Below are 20488 nucleotides of genomic sequence, written 5' to 3' on the forward strand. Positions count from 1 at the left end.
GCCATGAACTCCCTCCCCAGGCTTTTGGGTTTTTCAGACCCTTGATGTGACGCCAATGTTGTATTTGGCTGAGCATTTATCACTGGCTAGCGTTTGCTTGTTCTTCTCTGGTGCTCAGTGAGAAGATGGGCATGCCATCTGTGTCTCCCAAAATAGATTGCCTCAAACGGAGTGGGGTGAGAGGAGTGCCCCATGTTTCATAAGGAAGCTTTTGTTATGAAGATCTAACACTGCAGTCCCAGGCTCTGCCAGCTGTGGAGAGGAACAGATGGAGAAGAAATATAAAAATAGATCTAAGCAGGCTCACTCAGCTACTTTTCCTCGCTTGCTCAAAGTGGAATCTCAGAGGCTCTCTGCTTAAGTGAACTAAGTGGAGAGCTGGGTGGTGTGCAGCTTGCTATCTGAAGCACATTCAGCCCTTGTTGGACTCAGGGATGCCATCTCTATTAGGGCCTGTCCGCACCACAGCTGACACATTGAACAATCCTGTTTGCTCACAGCAGCTGTGAGCACATTCCAGCTCAGCTTCCCTGGTGCAGCATGGACAGCTGTGGTGGTTTTCCCCCAGAGACTCCATTACTAAACTGTGCTATATCCTACCTGTGTGGCAGTGGGGTTAGACTGCAGCATGGATCTCAGGATGATAACTTGATGCACAACAGTTAGGAAAACAGTGTTAGTTCCCTGTTAAAGACTGTTGATGCTAGTGTGCTTTCAGCCACAACATGGGCACAGTTTTAGACAGTTAAATTAGAATCCGTGTTCATTATTTGCACGTCTGGGAAAAGCAGTGGGGACTGGTGAAAATGTTCACAAATCCTCAACGTTTCTTGAGTTTTAGCACAAGCTGTTCTTCAAAAACTTAATTGCAGAAAGTGCAGTAATTTGTTGTTTTTAAGTTTAAAGAGTTCGTCATCTAATCAAGGAACAGAAATAATAGTACATGAATAAAGATTAACAAATGGAGTTAGTGAGCTGAAAATTGTTCCTCCAAATGATCTGGGGAATATTTACAAATAACTACTGTGTTCTTGGAGCTTAGGATCTGTTCATGAACAGAAACAAGGGCTAAAACCTACATTTTCAAAAGTGACTACTCGTTTCAGGTTCCTTGATTTTTGAGGGCCCAGATGGACACTTGAAAGAGGTCTGATTTTCAGGATGTGTGAGCCACACACCCTCTGGAAATCAGGCCCTTTTGAGATGTCTCAGGTTGAGCACTCAAAATCATTAGTCAGTTTTGAAAATCTAGCCCTTAATTCACAGTAACTAATCCACCCTTCTAATAATAGTGACTTCCGACCTTTCTCCTTGGGATCCCAGTAAGGTCTCAGATAGTAGAAAAGTGTCAGCAAAGGAAGGGGTCACTATGAAAACATCTGGGAAAGGAAAGTGATGTAATAGGAGCCACAGGCCGTGTGTAGCTATCCTGGAGAAAAAAAATGTCATTGGTCTATGCTGGCCTTGTCACGTGGCCACCAATACAGACTTAAAGTAGCCAAGAACAAGCATGTTCTTTAAGAGTAATAGGGAGGGGTACTTTCACGTTATCTTATCTCCCTCCTATCCCTTCTCTGAGGGTATAAACAAGGGTGAAAGCAGAAAGAGGTGATGGAGATTGGCAGCAGCAGCGTTTGGAACATGAGATGACACTGTGGCCCAGAAAGCATATGTCTAGGTAGAACAGTGTCCCCTGCTTCTAGCTTGGCATCCACACTCTATCATCTCCTGTTAACTGAATAAGGATCAGATGGACATTTCCTGACTGTATTTTCATAATGCGTTAATTTGATACATTCTGAGCATCTTCCTGTAGCAAATGTTCCTGAAGGTAATTGAATGTGAAGGCAGGGAGGGGATGGCAGGGAAAGTAGAGAGCTGGGCAGATCTGCATAAAGGAGAGAGGGGGATAGAGAACTAAATTTTGGCATAAATTAGGGGACAGGTGTGTGTTGTCCCCTTGTACCAGATCCTGATAGTGGCTGCTGTCACTCTTTTTTCGGTCCTTTTCCTCTCTTGTTTTTTCTGTTTTTCTTCTTCTTCTTTCCCCTGTTTACATTGTGTTTTGCCGCCTTTAGTCCTCTTCCCTCTCCCCGTTCTCCCACTTCCCAGAAAGCTTCATGCTATGGGAGATGAGCGTGTCTGTGGAAGTTGCCCAAGGCTGGGCTGAGCAGAGGAGAGAAGCTTGAGCTAGCTGGGTGCTGCTGGAGCCTGCACACCTGGACATGTGAGCTGACTCCACAGCTGCTTTTCTTAAGGATCATAGTGGGAGCAGGGTGCGAAGATGCATGGTTTTACCTGCAGATTCAGCAGCATGTTTGCAGTGAGTGAGCATGCATATGCAGGGCTGGATCAGGGAGCCTGCAATTCCCCTCCCATGCTGTTCCAGTCTACTCCCAGTGGAGAGTAGAGAGAGAAGACCTGAATGGAGAGAAATGGGGTCACAGACAGACCTGAAGGGAAAGCAGAGAGAATGAGAACAGGGAGCACAGACATGGAGGATGTCATCTTTGAGTCAGGCTGGTCTGGGTACATTTCTACTTGTTTGGTGCTCCTCTTGGTGCTTTGAGCTTCCTAATTCATCCCAGCTGAGGTCAAATGTCAAGGTTTGACTTGGTCACCACCGTTTGCTTTGTACTAGAATGGCGCCTTCCGTCCAAAGAGCTCAGTGTGTTTCACAGATAGCAACTAAGCCTTGCTGATGCTCCCAGGAGAGAGAACTACCCCCTGTTGTGGCAGAGATAGACATAGAACCCAGAGCGCCTGATTCTCACTCTTGTGCTTTAAGCACAGCAAAGATAGCTGTGTTCCTGTTAACTCTTTAATGTACAAGGTCTGATAGTCCCCAACATCCCACCCACATTCTCTGTATTCACAGGTCTGCTCTCCTGTCCATTCCACTTCCTTGTCACCTTCCCCTCGTCCCCCCATCTTTCTTGCATTCCACCCTGAAGATCTTCTCCTCTGACACTTTTTATAGCTTGTCAGTTGCTGCTTACAAGTTCCTTTTTCACATGCCCACCGCCATACCCTCTCCTCTCCACAGCATCATTCTCACTTGCTCCTTCAGGAGTTTTTGCCAGTTGTCATCTCTGCCTTCCATTCCAGCTGCTCAAACCACAGCTGTGCCTGTCCTGTCAGCACACGACAGCATCAATGGAACCTTGTTTGAAAATCTGACCCTGAACATGAATGATCAGGAACATGAGACAAGAATGAGACTTACTCCCATGAGGCCTCTAGGTGCTACCACAATATAAATGTTTAATTCATTTTCCTTCTTACACACCCAGTTGGGTTTAACTTGTGAAGAATCCATAGGCCACACACAAACACGCCCCAGATCATACTTGTATAGACTAAGACACAGACACTAGTGCACAAAATTCAGCCCAAGTAGAGTTTGTGTATTTAAAACCCCCAAGGCTTCTTTTTTCAGAGGAACATGAATCATGGTCAAAAAGTTGGTCTTTGGGGGGACCTGAGACGGGGAGATCAGCTCATCACTCCTGTGCAGGTTACTCTGTTCCTCTGTTTAATGCCTTATTTCTGAACAGTTTAAAACCACCATTAGCGCCTTTCTCTGAAGCCTCCAGTACACCATGTGGTGCCGGAGTCAGAATGCCAGACTAGAGAACTATGCGTCTGTTCAGGAGGGCAAATTCCATGTCCTTTTGGCAGGGCTCCTTCAAATAGAAATGTCTTGTAGGATTTCACAAAAGGTCAGGAGTGGTGTTAGTGGAACATTCCCTCTGACCAACGCCTGCCACCAGGAACCCTCCACCCCAGACCCTCCTGGGCTCAGCCTGCTTCTCTCTGAGCCCAGAAAGAGGAGAACTACTGGTCTGCACAAAGCTGCATTCCCCTGATCCTGACTCTTATTTTAAGTTATCTTCAGGAATCTTTCCTTTATGTAAACAGAGCCATGAAACAGACTCTTAACTTGCTGGAGGATGCTCTCATTTGGATACTTACCAATCATCCTTCCATCAGCAGCAGTGAGTCTGCCACTGCTTTGATGTGCCCATTTGATGTGCATTGTCAGGAACAGTGGAAAAGATCTGTCTGAACCTGCCCCGGCTTTTCCAGCGGGGGATTTTCAAAAATCCCTACGTGATTTAGGAGCACAAATCCCATTAACATAGGCACTTTTGAAAACCTAATGCCCCCACTTTGCTCTGAACATTGGGCCCTTTGAGATTCCTAGCCAGTCATTGTGGCCTCACTTGTCTGAGTTTAACTGAAAATTTAGAAAATGTTCCCTCTAATTCAACTGGTCAGCCTCTCCCGGTGGCACTTACAATATCCTAAGGGTTGAGCCGTTCTCCCCCTTTGCCTTTGGAAGGCTAGTGCATCCTTTCTCCCAAAGAGGAAGGTGGCAAGGTAAACATGCAGCTACCTCAACGAGAGCTTCTCCCTTCATTCTGGTCTCAGTTGTGGGCAGTTTTTCCAGATCTTTCTCTGGCAAGGCTGGACTCTGGGGCATGATCAGTGAGAAGTTAACGATCTCTCCTATAACACATTCAAATCTCTCTCACTTAGGCTGGGCCTCTGCAGTCTAAGTAGGTCTGAGATCAAAAGGGCCTTCTCTACAGCTTCCTGACACCTGCTGTGACTCTGCTCACTTACCTTGCAGCTCATAAAGGTGCCATTTTCTTCACCTCAGTACAGCTGCTAACATGTCACAACATGCACAGGTTGTGCTATTTTTACCTAGAGGTTCAACAGACCCAAAGGGCTGATTATTAAATAGGGTAAATCACCCTAATAGGTCTAGCACTGGATGGTTTTCAGGGCCTTTCTCCATCTTTTGTCATGGACTGGACAATAAGGTGTCATTGCAGGACAGTCTGATACATAAATAGAAAACGCCAGATTCCAGTCCTGTAAATGGGTCTGAGAAAAATGCCCTGGGTTCTTTGATGTGGCCGATTGTTGCTGAACTAATAAAGGGAGAGAGTCTTTACTGGTTAATCCAAGCTGTGTGTGTAAGAAGGGAAGGAAATTGTATTAACCACTTATATTGTGGTAGTACCTCAAGGCCTCAACAGTCTCGGTTCCCATAGTGTCAGGTGTGGCATAAACACACAGTAAAAAAGCTTACAGTATAGAGACAAGACACGGTCGCTGAGATAGACAAGCAGCAGGAGGGATGCAGGAGTACGAGTAACAAGTGCTGGGATGTTTTAGCCCAGACTAGCTGTGTACAGTTCATACCCAGTTAGGAGCAGTAATTCCCTGTATGCATTATGGAAGGTGTAAGCTCTGAGGAGGGACTTGGGGGAAGATAAGGTGGCGGCTTTGTGGATTTGGACTGGGAACATGGGAGCAAATATAAAGGGAATTGTGAGTGAAGCAGCCAAAGAAGTTATTTGAAGCTGGCAGAGCAAAGGCAGGAGTTAGCCTTGTGGTGGGATGGGAAGATAGGGCAGGGCTAAACTGTGGATGGCATTGAAAATCTGGACAAGAAGTTTGTGTTTGATGCACTAGAAGAAAGGGAGCCAATGAAGGGACTTAGTGTAGAGTCATCAAAAGGGATCGTCCTTGGCCTAACTCAAGTCCCACTGACGTCCATAGTAAAACATGCGTTGATTTCAATGGGAGCAGAGTTAGGCCAACAGTGAGCACTTCTGAAAATCCTACCTTTAAAGAACTTGTACATCCATCACTGACTGCTCCCCTGAATTGCTCTGCCAGGAGGATTTCATGGGCTTCTAATGCGTCAGAAACCTAACACTGAGTGGCTCTGACATCCTGAGGATGTATGAGCTGCAGCTTTGACAAATGGAGAGATCCTGTAGAAAGGCCATGTGGGTATATTTATCATTGGATTTAAAAAAAAAAATGTCCCCCACCCCCAAGGCTGAATACTACATAAATAGTCAATGTGTTTGATACAATCAGTAAACTGTGTGCAACACTATATTTACGTATATGGTGCTGACAGTTGTGATGAATGACACTGCCACGTGATACACAGCATTTACAGGCACCTTTGATTTCCTTCCATAGGCACTGACCTCTAGTCCATCTCCCCTGGAATTTATTCTAACATTCCAAAACTCTTTGACCAGATTCAAACAGATGCTATTTTAAAATGAATTAAAGGGTTCCTTCTTTCTCTCTTAGCAGTGAATTTCTACCCCCATCTCTACTTTTCTCCCTTATCTAAAATATTGCACAAGGCTGCGGTGCAGGATGGGTCTTTCAGTCTTGGTCCACTAATTCAAATTCTGATATCCTGTGATTCATCAGAGGTAGAAATATGCTTTTTATACCCTTAGCCAGGAATTCACCCCTTTCAATGATCTAAGACTTTTTTGCTTCAAGCCTCAGTAGGGCACAACATTTCTAATTCAAAACTGAAGTATCATGCAAAGAAAACTGTTATGTATAGTTTTTTGAGATTACTGGACTACCATAGAGGGCTTGTTTACACTGGAAAATTCAATTGTGTTAGAAAGCAGTCTTGAGGAACTCTGATAACATGTTAAACATTCAGAATAGACTAAGACAATAGGGTTAACCATGACCAGCTGACATGATGTTAAATGAGTTACGGCGTTCCTCATGATCAACATGATGTAATTTTTTAGTATTGACTAGCCCTCTGTTATGAAAAATATTCTACAGAAGACTAGAAAATGTGGGCCTACGTCAAAACATGAAGGGGGTGAATGAACACTGCAAATAGATAGCTAGATTATAATCGTTATAATTTTTTTCCCAAGGCCTGTATCTGGATGTACAGTAATAAAGGGAGCCGAACAGTGATGGAGAGGAAAAACAGTACCGTGTATAAGAACTGAGGCTGGCCATGAGCTGAGTTGCACAACACTGCGAGACGCATTCTGGCATCTCCTAACACCACCACCACCACCGTTGCTGATTTGCTCTCGTAGGAATTGTTGCTTGTGGGCAGTGGCTATTCAGCGTAAAACATGTTGGCTGTCCCAAAGCTGGATTCCCAGACACAACCAGCTACGGGATCATCTGTAAATGATAATCCATTAGCCTCTCTCTCCACTACTATCCCTGCACTGGGAGCTGCCAATAGTAAACTCTTTCCCTTGCCACTGGTTTCTGCTAATTCATTAACTTCCCATGCTCACCCCGTTAGATGCACGTTTGTTAACTTTTACCCATCACATCCCACTCTCTGGGGGAACCATGCAATCCCCTGCCTGTCAGGGCCATGAAAAATTCCATCTGGAGTGAGTCCAGCAGCAGAGACCAGCAGCTCTGTCCTCTTGGAACATTCCAGCCTCTTGGTCCTCCTGGCAGAAGCTGTGTGTGCATGTGTCTGCTTCTCCACCCCCACCCTCTGGCTCTGAGCATCAGCTGGTACTCTGCCAATGAAGTGATGTGTTGGGGTGAGGTGGGAGAACTGGGCTTGTGTGGAGAGGGGTTGTTTTTGTCCTTCAATGACTGTCTAATTATGTCAGAAGAAGGCTCCCCCTCCACCCCCGCCTCCGAGCCCAGGCTGGCTTCATGGGACCATGAGGAAGATGATTTATGTTACTCAGTGACTGAAGCTGAGCTGATGCTGCTAGTTCTCATTATGCTGGGGCCAGGAAGAGTTTAATTTAATATCAATGTGTTTGTGGGTGGAGACATGGTCAACTGCCAGTTCCCTAATATGGAAGGCAGGATAGGAAAGTGTGGCTAGGTGGACAGACCCACTTATGAGTTTAAGTGGCTTTGTCTGAATGATCTCCTCTTCTGACACCAGCTACATCATTGTCATTTGGTGCAGGGGCAAAGAGAATTCCACAAACAAGGAATGATCTGTCAAGCCCAGCTTCAGGGTCAGGGAAGCCAGCCAGGAATACTCTCTCTCACACCACCCAGGGGGACAATGTGGGTTCACAGGGAAAATAAAGGTGACCATTACCCCAATTTAAAAGTCATTGCCCTGAGTCAGGGTCATTTTCCAAGATTCAGTGCAATTGAGGTGGCAGTTCTGGAATATAGTTTCCAATCCTGATAGGAGGGATAGGGCAAGACCTTGAAAGAATGCAGCGTTAGCAAATGGACATCTGAAAAGATAAAGCAGCAGGAAATGTTCTTCCAGAGGCTTCGAGCCAACTAGCATTATTAATAAGATTTTATACATACATGAGAAATAACATAAATGTGACCTACTTAGTCAGAGAGCTTGGCATCAAATGACCAGAGTATCGCCTCTTAAGGCACGAGCACAAGACATTGCATGGTATGAGAAGTCACCTGTGCATCTTGAGATACAAGATCACCCAGCTGGTTGTCTATAGGCAGAAGATCTTCCCCAAGGAGAAGGGAAAGGGGTAGCAGTGCCTGTTGGATGCTGGGCTTTCTTTGCCTGTGACTAGGGCTGTCTCTTTCCAGTACGATTGATGTCTTAACAGCTCTTGAGGGAGGAAGGACATGTTCAACCTAATGGGATAATGGAATAATATGCAGAGCATTTCAGCATTGAGACAGGCCAGCTGGTGGCTACAACCATAAATAACCAAAGGAAAACAAATTTATATGTCTCAGGAAGCAGCGCTCTGTGTGTGTGTGTGTGTATGGTGTGTGTGTGTGTGAGATTTGTATATAAAGAACAAAACCCATTCTATTCAGCCATATCAGAGATGTCAAACTCATTCTGTGGAGAAGACCAAATTCCATCTTTAATGATGACCTCAGCTGCAGGCTATACATTTAGGCCTATATTCCCCTCTGGACCCACAGCAGAATTCCCACTGATGGCAATGGGAGGTCTGCACAAAGATCAAGGGTAGAATCTAGTTAGCAACTAAACCTTTAGTTATTATCATTCTTAATCATTTATTCAGAACCTTACTGGCACCTTAAGTATCATTCGAAAATAGTCCTGGGCCTAAAGAGGAGGATCTCTGGCTTGTGTTTCTCTCTGCCCCATTCTCCTTTCTGTGCTTCTATTTCCCTTCATCTTTCTGTGTCTCCTCTTTTTTTCCCTCTGCAACAAGTTCCAGTTCCTGTCCCCATATGCCTCCTTCCAAAAATGAAGCAATTAATGCTGGCATTTGAAAGTGTCATCATCAGCTTTTAGAGTTAGCACCCTGGTGAGATTTCTAGGTTGGGGAATTCACTCCTCCCAGTGGATTTGTTTCAGGTTGTCTACTGACTCAGGCAGACAACACTGCATTAGTTACACTTAGGTCATGTTTGGAAGGTTGTCTTTGGAACCCTGAGGGCTAGAAACTTTTCTCTTTAAATGAAAGCTGAGGTCCTGGAGGTCACACAGATACAGCTGGTGTCTGAATGCTTTACCCTCTGGGCAATATGTGTGTCTCATGGTTTTATCAGCCCAGGGCCCCATGTATAGTTCCTTCAGATAATATGCCGGCTCTTGGGTGGTGACTGTAACTGCTTTTAGCTTACTGCTCTGACTGGCAAGATTCCAATCTCAGCTGCATGGCATACATATTAAATAACTCTAAATTTACACCTCTGTAGTTTAGACCACAATCTGGAACAATGACAAGAAATTAGCGACAACATCAATGATACAAGATGCCATGTCCCAGCCCAGGACCACAGAGAGGCCAATCTCACCCTTTTCCCCTTTCCATGCTGCTTGTTGGCTATAGGCTTATTCTCCTGGATCTCATTTCCCCCTGGTTAGCTCATGTCCTTACAAGCTGGCAGCCATTCTCACGTGCTAGGGCATAAGCGTGGGAAGAGTCACACTTTCACAAATGGAGTTTCCTTTCCTGTTCCTCATTTACCTTTCAATTTAGCAACATGTGTGGCTTTCACTTGAGGAACTGGCTTTGGGTAAAAGGTACGTTGATGGAATTCACTCTGTTGAAGTTATTTCTGTCACTAAGAGAGCTGGAAGGAAGTCAGCATTACACATATGTTTGGCCTTGGAAGGTTCTGAGAAGCCTCTAAACTTTTGACTGAGAATTGGCCCTCTCCCTTTTATCTAAAAGCTTTTTGCTTTCCTGTTAAGTTAATTAAGCTTCTATTTTGTCTTCCTTGTACCATGTTGCCAGCCCCTAGCCTTTTCATCAGGACATGGGTTCAATAAGCATCATTTACAATGTCAAGCTTAGGTTACTACTGTTTATTTTCAGAATTCAGTCCGTCTGTTCAATTCTACGTGTTACTGTGGAGCCAGCAAAATTAGCCTTAAGAAACCGAAGGAAAATCTCACTGGGATTAGCGAACATCCCTCACATGAGAATTGCTTTTAAAAAAGCTATCACGCTCAGTGTTTCTTCCACGTCTCCTAACGTAAGAGAGAAGGTATGGTCTAGTGATAACAGCCAGAAAATTAGGAGTCAGGGCTCCTGCAGTTTTGGACATCAACTCCATGGAGTTTGAGAGATTCCTGAGAGTTGAACAGTTGAGAGTGGATGACTCTGGGGAGGTTTTTTAATCTAGGTGATTGAGAGGAGTCTGCAAAATGTTGCATCTTCCTGCCGGTCCATGCAATCTGCCATGGAGGTCTACACCTGAGAACCCATTTGTAGTACTGTGACCTTTTACTGGACACCTTACTGTATCTGAGAGGGTTGAGGGCCACTGCTGTGGCTTGGGGATATAAAGGTTCAAGGGGGACTAGTTATTGCAGTTTGACTCTGTCAGTTCCAGTTGTAGGTAGGAGTAGGAACACATAGTTCTTTGGGAGTTGAAGAGGCCCAAGATGTTTTATTACTGATTCCTTTGGCCCCAGCTGAAGTGTCTACTCAACAGTTCTGGGTGTCAGCTGATAAAGACTCTGCTCTCCATTTCATGCTGTTCAGTGGAAGATCAGAGGCTAATGAGGTTAACATAGTCCATGATTTAATTATGGATAAGGCGTCTGATGTTGCAACTGCAACCTGGTTGGATGCTGCTGCAGTGTCATGGTAGCCCAGATGTCATGCAGAGGGTACTCAGTTCAGCATGGTGATTGAGGAGGCAGTGTTATCATGCGGGAGACAGTTGATATTAAACGTAGTCCTCCCACCCAAATCCAAGTCTAATACAGCATGTTCAGTATGTGGGATGGAGTTAAAATAGAACTGGTGCTGGTGTAGTGCCTGTAGGTTAGATGTAAAGATCCCCCACAGCTCCAGAGTCTCTGCTTGAGCTGACAGTTCTTCTTCGAGTGATTGCTCATATCCATTCCAGTTAGGTGTGCGTGCTGCGCGTGCATGTCTGCCGGAAACTTTTTACCCTAGCAACTCCAGTGGGCTGGCAGGTCGCCCCCTAGAGTGGCGCCGCCATGGCGCTTGATATATACCCCTGCCGGCCCGCCCGCTCCTCAGTTCCTTCTTACCGTGGTGTCAGTTGCTGGAACTGTGGAGTGCGACTTGCTGTCCTCCATGTCCCTAGCTCTCCTTCGTTACTGTCAATAGTTGTAGTTGTAAATAGTTTAAAAAACAGTTTAGAGTTGTATAGTAATTAGTAGTCATTGTATATAGTTTATAGAACTTATTCGCGGGTTGGGCCGTTGCCCTTCCCGGCGCCCGGCACCGGGCCCATGCCTGGTTCGCCGGGCTTCAAGCAGTGCTCGGCCTGCAAGAAGCCGATGCCAACTAGCGATCCCCATGACGCGTGCCTGAAGTGCCTCGGGGAATCGCATATCGCCGATAAGTGTCGCATCTGCAAGGCCTTTAAGCCTCGAACAAAGAAAGAGAGAGATCAAAGACTGCGGACTCTCCTGATGGAAGCGGCACTGAATCCGGTACCGTCCGCGCAGCCGGCCACCTCTACACTGGCACCGGACCGCGCCGGCACCGGAAAGACACCCCGGCACCGCCCATCCCCGGCACCGGGATCCGATCAAAGACCCTCGATGTCTGCGACATCATCTCGGCAGGCTCGAGTGGAGCGCCCGGCACCTACCTCTGCCGCGGCACCGCCTGCAGGGTTGCCGTCGACTCCGTCAAGTCCGGCCCCTCCTAGCTCCCCCTTAAGATCTGGGGTCAAGCTATTAGTCCCGTCCACGCCGGAGACCTTCGCTTCGGCGCGGGACTTGATAGCTCTGACTGAGCCATCCCAGCCTCAACCCCCGGTACCCCTGGTGCGGGTCATCTCCAGAGGCAAGCCAACGTTGAGAGCGCCGTCTCCGGAATCCAGGCATCGATCGCCTTCGAGGCCCCGACGATGTGGATGCTCGCGCCCTCAGCGCCGCTCGCAGTCCCGGCACCGCTCTCCTAGGTGGTACCGGTCGCACTCGCGGCGCAGGTCAACGTTGGTACGGTCCCGGTCTGGCTCTTCTCGATACCGGCACCGGGACTCTAGGAGCAGTTCGCGTCGGCAATCAACTCCCCGGTCGACCTCCTGGCACCGAGCCGGTGGCAGGTCCCGGTCCCGGTTGACCTCCCGGCACTGCGTCGGTGGCAGGTCCCGGTCCCCAGTGCCATCCTGGCACCGCATCGGACGTAGATCGCGGTCCCGATTCCGGCACCGAGCTGGAGGCAGGTCCCGGTCCGGATCCCAGCACCGAGCACCAGACTGATCCCGGTCCCGGTCCCGGTCCCAGCACCGGTATGGCTCCCGGTACCAATCCTCGGCACCGAGAGGATCGTCGGCGTCAGGACTGAGAGATGCCTATCAGCCGAGTTCAGCACCTCCATGGCCTTCGAGGCAGCCATCGGTCTCCTCTCAGGCGGACAGACACGCGGCCCTCTTTCAGGACCCTCCGCCTCAAGACCAAGGGCCACAGCAGTGGGGGTTTTGGACTCCCTGGGCGTACCATCAAGCCCAGGGTCCACAGCATACTTCTCCCCGGCCTGCGGCGGACCGAAGACCACCAGAGTCAACGCTGTCTCGCCCCCCCCCCCCCCCCGGAAGGTGAGGACAGGTCCAGCCACCAGGACCCAGAGCTCCCTCTGGAGCCAGAGGGCCGGGCCCGGACGGAACCCCCTGTGGACGCTCTGCTGCCAGGGGTCTCCTCGTCATCTTCCCCTGACGAGGCAGTGGCAGGCACCTCGTCCTCCAACCCTCCCCCTCTCGACCTCAGGGCACATCAGGACCTCCTCAGGCGCGTGGCGCAAAACTTGAATTTACAAGCGGAGGAGGTCGCTGAGATCGAGGATCCAGTGGTCAGCATCCTCTCCACAGATGCTCCCACCAGGGTTGCCCTGCCTTTCATTAGGACCATTCAGGCCAACGCCACCACTATCTGGCAGTCACCGGCCTCCATCCCTCCTACCGCACGAGGCGTGGAGAGAAAGTACATGGCCCCCTCCAAGGGCTATGAATTCCTACACGTCCACTTGACACCGTGCTCCCTCGTGGTACAGTCGGTGAACGAGAGGGAGCGCCATGGACAAGAGGCCCCGGCACCCAAATCTAAGGAGGCGAGGCGGATGGACCTCCTAGGCCGTAAAGTCTATTCGGTGGGGGCGCTACAGCTCAGGGTCTCCAACCAACAGGCCCTCCTTAGCCGCTACTCTTTTAACTCCTGGGTAACGGCGGACAAGTTTAAGGAGCTGTTGCCGCAGGAGGCACGTCAAGAATTTGCGGCTATTCTTGACGAGGCCAAGAAAGTCGCAAGGACCTCGCTGCAGGCCTCATTGGACGCTGCAGACTCGGCCGCTCGGACCCTTGCCTCAGGGCTTACGATGCGCCGCATATCCTGGCTTCAGGTCTCTGGCCTTCCACTGGAGCTCCAGTATACCATCCAGGACCTACCCTTCGAAGCCCAGGGCCTGTTTTCAGACAAGACAGACCCCAGGCTAAAGAGCCTTAAAGACAATCGGGTCATCATGTGCTCTTTGGGGATGCACGTGCCCGTGACGCAGCGCAGACCCTTCTGGCCGCAGAACCAGCAGCAACAACGCTGGCCATATCCCCAGTTCCGCCCACGGCAGAACCTTAATAGGCGCCGGGGCAGGAACAGTAGGCGCAGACAGTCAGGTGGCCAAGGAGGGCAGAACCAGGGCTCCTCCAAGGCCCCACCCGGACCCAAGCCTTCATTTTGAAGGTGCGCCCGAGGGCGCAGTACCAGTTTCCCCTTCGGATCCTTCCCCACAGTTTTCCAACTGTCTCTCATTTTTCCTCCAGGCGTGGACCCGAATAACATCAGACCGTTGGGTCTTACGCACTGTACAGGCCGGTTACCGCCTGCAGTTTTCATCGCACCCCCACCCCCCACCCTCGTCCCTCTTCAGGGACCCCTCTCACGAGCAGTTCCTCCGTCAGGAGGTACAGATGCTCCTCGACAAGGGAGCCACAGAAGAGGTTCCAGAGAGCAAGAAGGGCAAGGGGTTTTATTCCTGATACTTTCTGATCCCCAAGGCCAAGGGAGGCCTCAGGCCTATCCTCGACCTGCGAGAACTCAACAAGCATATGGTGAAGTTGAAGTTCCGCATGGTATCCCTGGGGACCATCATCCCATCGCTGGATCCTGGAGACTGGTACGCCGCCCTCGACATGCAGGACGCTTACTTTCATATCGCCATATTTCCACAGCACAGGCGTTTCCTTCGCTTTGTGGTCGACCGCCAGCATTATCAATTTGTGGTCCTCCCATTTGGCCTTTCTACGGCCCCGAGGGTATTCACGAAATGCATGGCAGTCGTCGTCGCACATCTTCGGCGCAGCCGCACTCACGTGTTCCCCTACCTCGACGACTGGTTGGTCCGAGGCACATCAGAGCTGCAGGTCCGCGACCACATCCGCAGGATCAGCAACCTCTTTGCTGCCCTAGGCTTCATTGTCAACGTGGACAAGTCCACTCTGCTCCCCACGCAGAGGATAGAGTTCATCGGGGCCGTTCTGGATTCCACCTTGGCCAGGGCCTTGCTACCATTGCCCAGGTTCCAGTCGCTATCGGCCATCATTCTGCGCTTGCAGGTGGCCCCCTTGACCTCCATAAGAACATGTCTGACCCTCCTGGGCCATATGGCGGCCTGTACGTTCGTGACAGCGTATGCTCGACTCCGCATGAGGCCCCTCCAATCTTGGCTCATCGTGCAGTACCGGCTGGCCAGACATTCGTTAGACACGGTTGTCACCTTCCCCCGGGGGGTACTGGACTCCCTCCGGTGGTGGCTAGACCAGTCCGTCGTGTGTGCAGGGCTCCCGTTCCATCCGCCCCAACCCTCGGCGTCCCTGACGACGGACGCCTCAGATCTGGGCTGGGGGGCGCATAGCGGAACCCTGAGGACTCAGGGCCTGTGGTCCCCCCAGGAACTGGACCTCCACATCAACATACGGAAGTTGAGAGCGGTCCGTCTTGCTTGTCAAGCGTTCGTCCATCAACTTCAAGGTCGCTGTGTCGCGGTGTTCACCGACAACACGACGACCATGCACTATATCAACAAACAGGGCGGCACCAGATCCCCTCCCCTATGTCAGGAGGCGACGCGGCTCTGGGAATTTTGTATAGCCCATGCCATTCACCTCACGGCTTCCTACCTCCCTGGAGTACAAAACACACTGGCGGATCGCCTGAGCAGATCCTTCCGCTCACACGAGTGGTCCCTTCGCCCGGACGTCGCCCTCTCACTCTTCCAGAGGTGGGGTCGTCCCCGGATGGATCTCTTCGCGTCCAGGGGGAACAGGAAATGCCAGACATTCTGCTCCTTTCAGGGTCGGGAGCCCGGGTCATTAGCGGACGCCTTCCTTATCCCATGGGCGACCCATCTGTTTTATGCGTTCCCTCCGTTTCCGCTGGTCCACAAGGTCCTCCTCAAGGTGCGCAGGGACAGAGGTCGCGTGATTCTGATAGCCCCAGCATGGCCCAGGCAACATTGGTACCCCATGTTGCTGTACCTCTCAATAACCAACCCAGTTCCCCTGCCCCTTCACCTGGATCTGATCACCCAGGACCACGGCAGACTCTGTCACCTGGACCTTCGGTCTCTGCATCTCACGGCGTGGCTCCTGCGTGGCTGACCAGCTCCGAGTTACGCTGCTCTACCCCGGTTCGGGAGGTTCTCCTGGGCAGTAGGAAGCCTTCCACTAGAGCTACGTATTCAGCCAAGTGGAAGCGTTTTTCCTGCTGGTGCTCAGAGAAGGGTTTTCTCCCTATGGAGGTTTCCATCGCCAATATTCTGGACTACATCTGGTCCCTCAAGGACCAGGGTCTGGCGATATCGTCCCTTCGGGTTCACCTAGCGGCCATCTCCACCTTTCATCTGGGAGGAGATGGCCATTCTGTCTTCTCCCACCCTATGGTGGCGAGATTCCTGAAGGGGCTGGAACGTCTCTACCCACAGGTCCGTCCCCCTGCCCCTTCATGGGATCTCAACCTCGTTCTGTCTCGGCTCATGGGCCCTCCATTTGAGCCGTTAGCGACTTGCTCCTTGCTCTACCTCTCCTGGAAGACCGCCTTTCTAGTGGCCATCACCTCAGCTAGACGGGTGTCGGAACTCCGGGCCCTCACGGTAGACCCCCCGTATACAGTCTTCCATAAGGACAAAGTGCAGCTGAGACCGCACCCTGCCTTTCTCCCCAAGGTGGTCTCAGCCTTTCACATTAACCAGGAGATCTTCCTTCCCGTCTTTTTCCCAAAGCCCCATTTGTCCCGCAGGGAACAACAACTCCACTTGCTGGATGTCCGTCGGGCACTAGCGTTTTATGTGGAGAGGACCAAACTGTTCCGCAAGCCCCTCCAGCTATTCATGGCGATAGCGGACCGTGTCAAGGGCCTTCCTATTTCCTCGCAGAGGATATCCTCGTGGGTAACATCCTGTATCAGGACCTGTTATGACTTGGCTCACATCCCTATGGGCCGTGTGACTGCGCACTCTACCAGGGCGCAGGCATCATCGCTGGCTTTCCTTGCCCGAGTGCCGATCCAAGAGATCTGTAGGGCGGCGACCTGGTCATCGGTCCACAGTTTCGCTTCCCATTACGCCCTGGTCCAGCAGTCCAGAGATGACGCGGCCTTCGGCTCAGCAGTGCTCCATGCCGCGACTTCGCACTCCGACCCCACCGCCTAGGTTAGGCTTGGGATTCACCTAACTGGAATGGATATGAGCAATCACTCGAAGAAGAAAAGACGGTTACTCACCTTTGTAACTGTTGTTCTTCGAGATGTGTTGCTCATATCCGTTCCACACCCGCCCTCCTTCCCCACTTTTGGAGTAGCCGGCAAGAAGGAACTGAGGAGTGGGCAGGCCGGCAGGGGTATATATCAAGCGCCATGGCGGCGCCACTCTAGGGGGCGACCTGCCGGCCCACTGGAGTTGCTAGGGTAAAAAGTTTCTGGCAGACGTGCACGCACGGCGCGCACACCTAACTGGAATGGATATGAGCAACACATCTCGAAGAACAACAGTTACAAAGGTGAGTAACCGTCTTTTCCTCTTCATAGAAGTAACACAGAAGCTCCCCAGAATGGTTCTCAGGCTAGCTCAAAATTCCATGGTTGCCATATACCATGGTCCAAATGGATGCCACCAGATGTGGAGGATCTTCAGAATTCAGTGCGTCCTGCAGTTTATCTTGTTAGACTACCACACTGTATACTGACATCCAATCTGTTATACTATGATCTAATCACAGTAATATCAAGTAACCAGGGCTTTGGAGCTGTGTTCCGGCTCCGCTCCAGCTCCAGGCAAAATCCTGCAGCTCCACTGCTCCGGAGCTGCTCCGCGCTCCAGCTCCGCTTCAAAGCCCTGCAAGTAACAGTGAAAGTCGGCATTCTCCTTTGAGCAGTTCCATGCCATATGCCCATTGACAATCTTGCCAGCAGAGGTCTAGACTAGAGATCAAACAAGAGCTTCCCCTTTGAACTAAGCAATGAGAAAATGTCAGAAAAACTGCTGGGATTGCGGGCTACCTCTTATCTCCTTTGCAGCATCACAGGATTTGGGCCACATTTAAGAGCTCGGGGTGCCTGCAGCAGATGACTGACATCCTTTTGGAGGAAGAAATAACACAGCCAGGGATTCTGGTGGATTGCTGAGCTGGATTGAGCATGGGACTGGAGAGCACAGGAGGAAAATCCCCAGACCCTTTTGTCTAATAGTAATGTAGATAGGTTTGACCCATCATTTCTAATTACTGCTCAACAAATATATGCAGCCATATGCTTAGCACTACGCCATAGAGCTGAAGAGCAAGTGAGGGCTGAGGAATCAAACTCACAATTTATATTGGCTACTGACCATCTCCAGAAAGGTCAGTAGTATACAGGATAACCCCAGGACTTGAACGTCTTGGTCTTTCTCACTCATGGAGGATGTTAAAAAGAAGCCAGCACCCATATTACTGAAAGCAGCTTTCTAAACTCTGCTCAACTGAATGTGAAATTGCAGTTAATTAAAATGGGTATTTGAGAGCCCTCTGCTGGTGGCCACATTGCTGAAAACATCAACTTGTAAAATATTTTCCTTACGGCGTTAGCCAGCTGAAAACAGTTAGCCAGCTGAAAACTGTTACTCTCTATATATTTGGGTTAAGTACAGAAGAAAATAACTTTTATCCTGAGTGCTAAACATGTATAATGCTGCAGCAGATAAATAATTACTAGCATTCCTCATCTTCACAGCGCTTTACAAAGATGAGCTAATTAATTGTCATAGAACCCCTGTGGACTGTAATATTAGCCTCATTTTATTGATGGGGAAACGGAAATAGAAATTAACTTGTGACCAAACCAAGGTCACACAGTGAGTCAATGTGAGAAATGCCATTACAACTAGTTTCTGGCTCCAATCGTGCTTAGACCACTATCCCATGGAACCTCTCTCTCCAGTTAAACAGAAGTGTTTTTCCAGATAGAGACAAGCCAATGCAGTGTACAGAAGCTAGACTGGCACAAATTGGGGCCCACTACCCACCATGAAGACTGTGGGTAGGATTCTTACACCTGGCTAATCTGCAGGGCCTGTGGAAGAGGGGAAGATGGCTTGAAGTCACTTTTCACTTCCTAATCCAGGGGCTGGCTGGGAGTTGGTTTGGTCCTTGGCATGCTTTAGAACAGCCTAAATTTTATGCCAACAGTAACGGTTTCCAAGGGGCTTCAGCCACTCCTCTTCTGATCTCCAACATGCCACCTATTCTGGCAGGAGACCAAGTAGATGGGATAAAGCCAACTATGTCAGGTTTCTAATACACAGGGCTTCCCCCAACCCAGGAGTGATTGAATCTCGGGCTTTGCTATGATCCATTATAAAGATAAGGGCTATCTGAAAATTCTGATCTGGGTTCAGATTTTTAAACCACCATCATAAACCCAATTTTGGCCCTGCCCCAAGTTGGGCCCATCTCTAAATCTCACACAAATACTTCTCACATTTGAATAAAGCAGAATCAGAAAGAGACTCATTCAACTGTATTGTATAAAAAAAAAATCCATGATATCAACAAGAAGCCATGTTGTAAAGGGAACAGTTTAAAACAGAGCTAAGGGAATCTTCTCACACCACAACTGCCCCACAGAAGTCCCCTAGATTGGTTTGTGAACCAAAGAGGGGCAGGAAAGAAGCTAGTTAGTGTTAGTTACACTTTGACTAATCTAATACAACTAATCCTTTTCTCCTCCCCATGTTATTTTATAGCTGTCATACCTCTGATTTTTTCCATTGCTCATTTGCTGCCTGCCCACCATCTCTTTTTAAACATATGGGATTACTGTGATCAGAAATACTGTGTGAGGGATTTTTTTTCATATCTGCATTAGAAGGAGTGGATCCTAGCAGCATATCTGATATCAAAATCCATTTCAGTGGCACATTCCACATTGCAGCACAGTACTTTATTTTTTTTCAGGTGAAAAGGGCAATGGCACCATATCATAGAAAGCAGAGATGAAGTTAAGCATGAGTTTACATGACCACTAGTTTCCGCTGCCCCCACATGCAGTGAAATCCCTTTGCTGATATTGATAAAAAGCAGCATAACCCTTTAGAAGGTAAGAGGGTGTTGGTGGGTCAAGGGTGCGAGCTGTTAGCATTCTAGTCTCTTTGGAGAGATCTTTGTTAATTGTTTCAGGGAATGATGGTGAGAGAAATTGTTAGGAAACGTGTTCTAGGAAAAAGCAACAGTGTCTTGGGAGGAACACAGGCATTCGGGGGGGACAGGAACGTACATACTAATTATGCAGGAGGGAAGACAGAGATTCTACTTTATAAATACAATCCTGTCTGCTGGTTCTGACCTGCAGCCATGCTCACCCTTTGCTTATGACTTAAGTTACAGTGGAAAGATTGTTTGAATCAGTTCTTGTTTTTTTTCCCAGCCTTGGCCTGACTTTTGGGTTTGTTTGGCCCTTAATTCCACTTGGTGCCTCAGGGCTCTGAGTGTCTCTCAGTTATGCTAGGGACACTAACCTTGAGCTTGTGCAGAATAATAAGCATAGCTGATGACTCCTGGCTATAGGAAGCTTCTGGGAGGAGAATCTTGCAGCAAAGAATCTGGACCATTTTAATCAGACTTCAGTTTTAGCACTGGAATGCTGTCTGCCCAAACTGGGATTTCAAACTGGGGCATGCAGGTGAAGAACTGCTTTCTGTACAGATGGCATCCAGGTGGTACCCAGTTTTTTACTCTGGAACCTGGCATCAGTGGGCATTTACTTCTGGAC

This window comes from Gopherus flavomarginatus, chromosome 15 (genome assembly GCF_025201925.1).
Source record: "Gopherus flavomarginatus isolate rGopFla2 chromosome 15, rGopFla2.mat.asm, whole genome shotgun sequence".
Lineage (NCBI taxonomy): Eukaryota > Metazoa > Chordata > Testudines > Testudinidae > Gopherus > Gopherus flavomarginatus.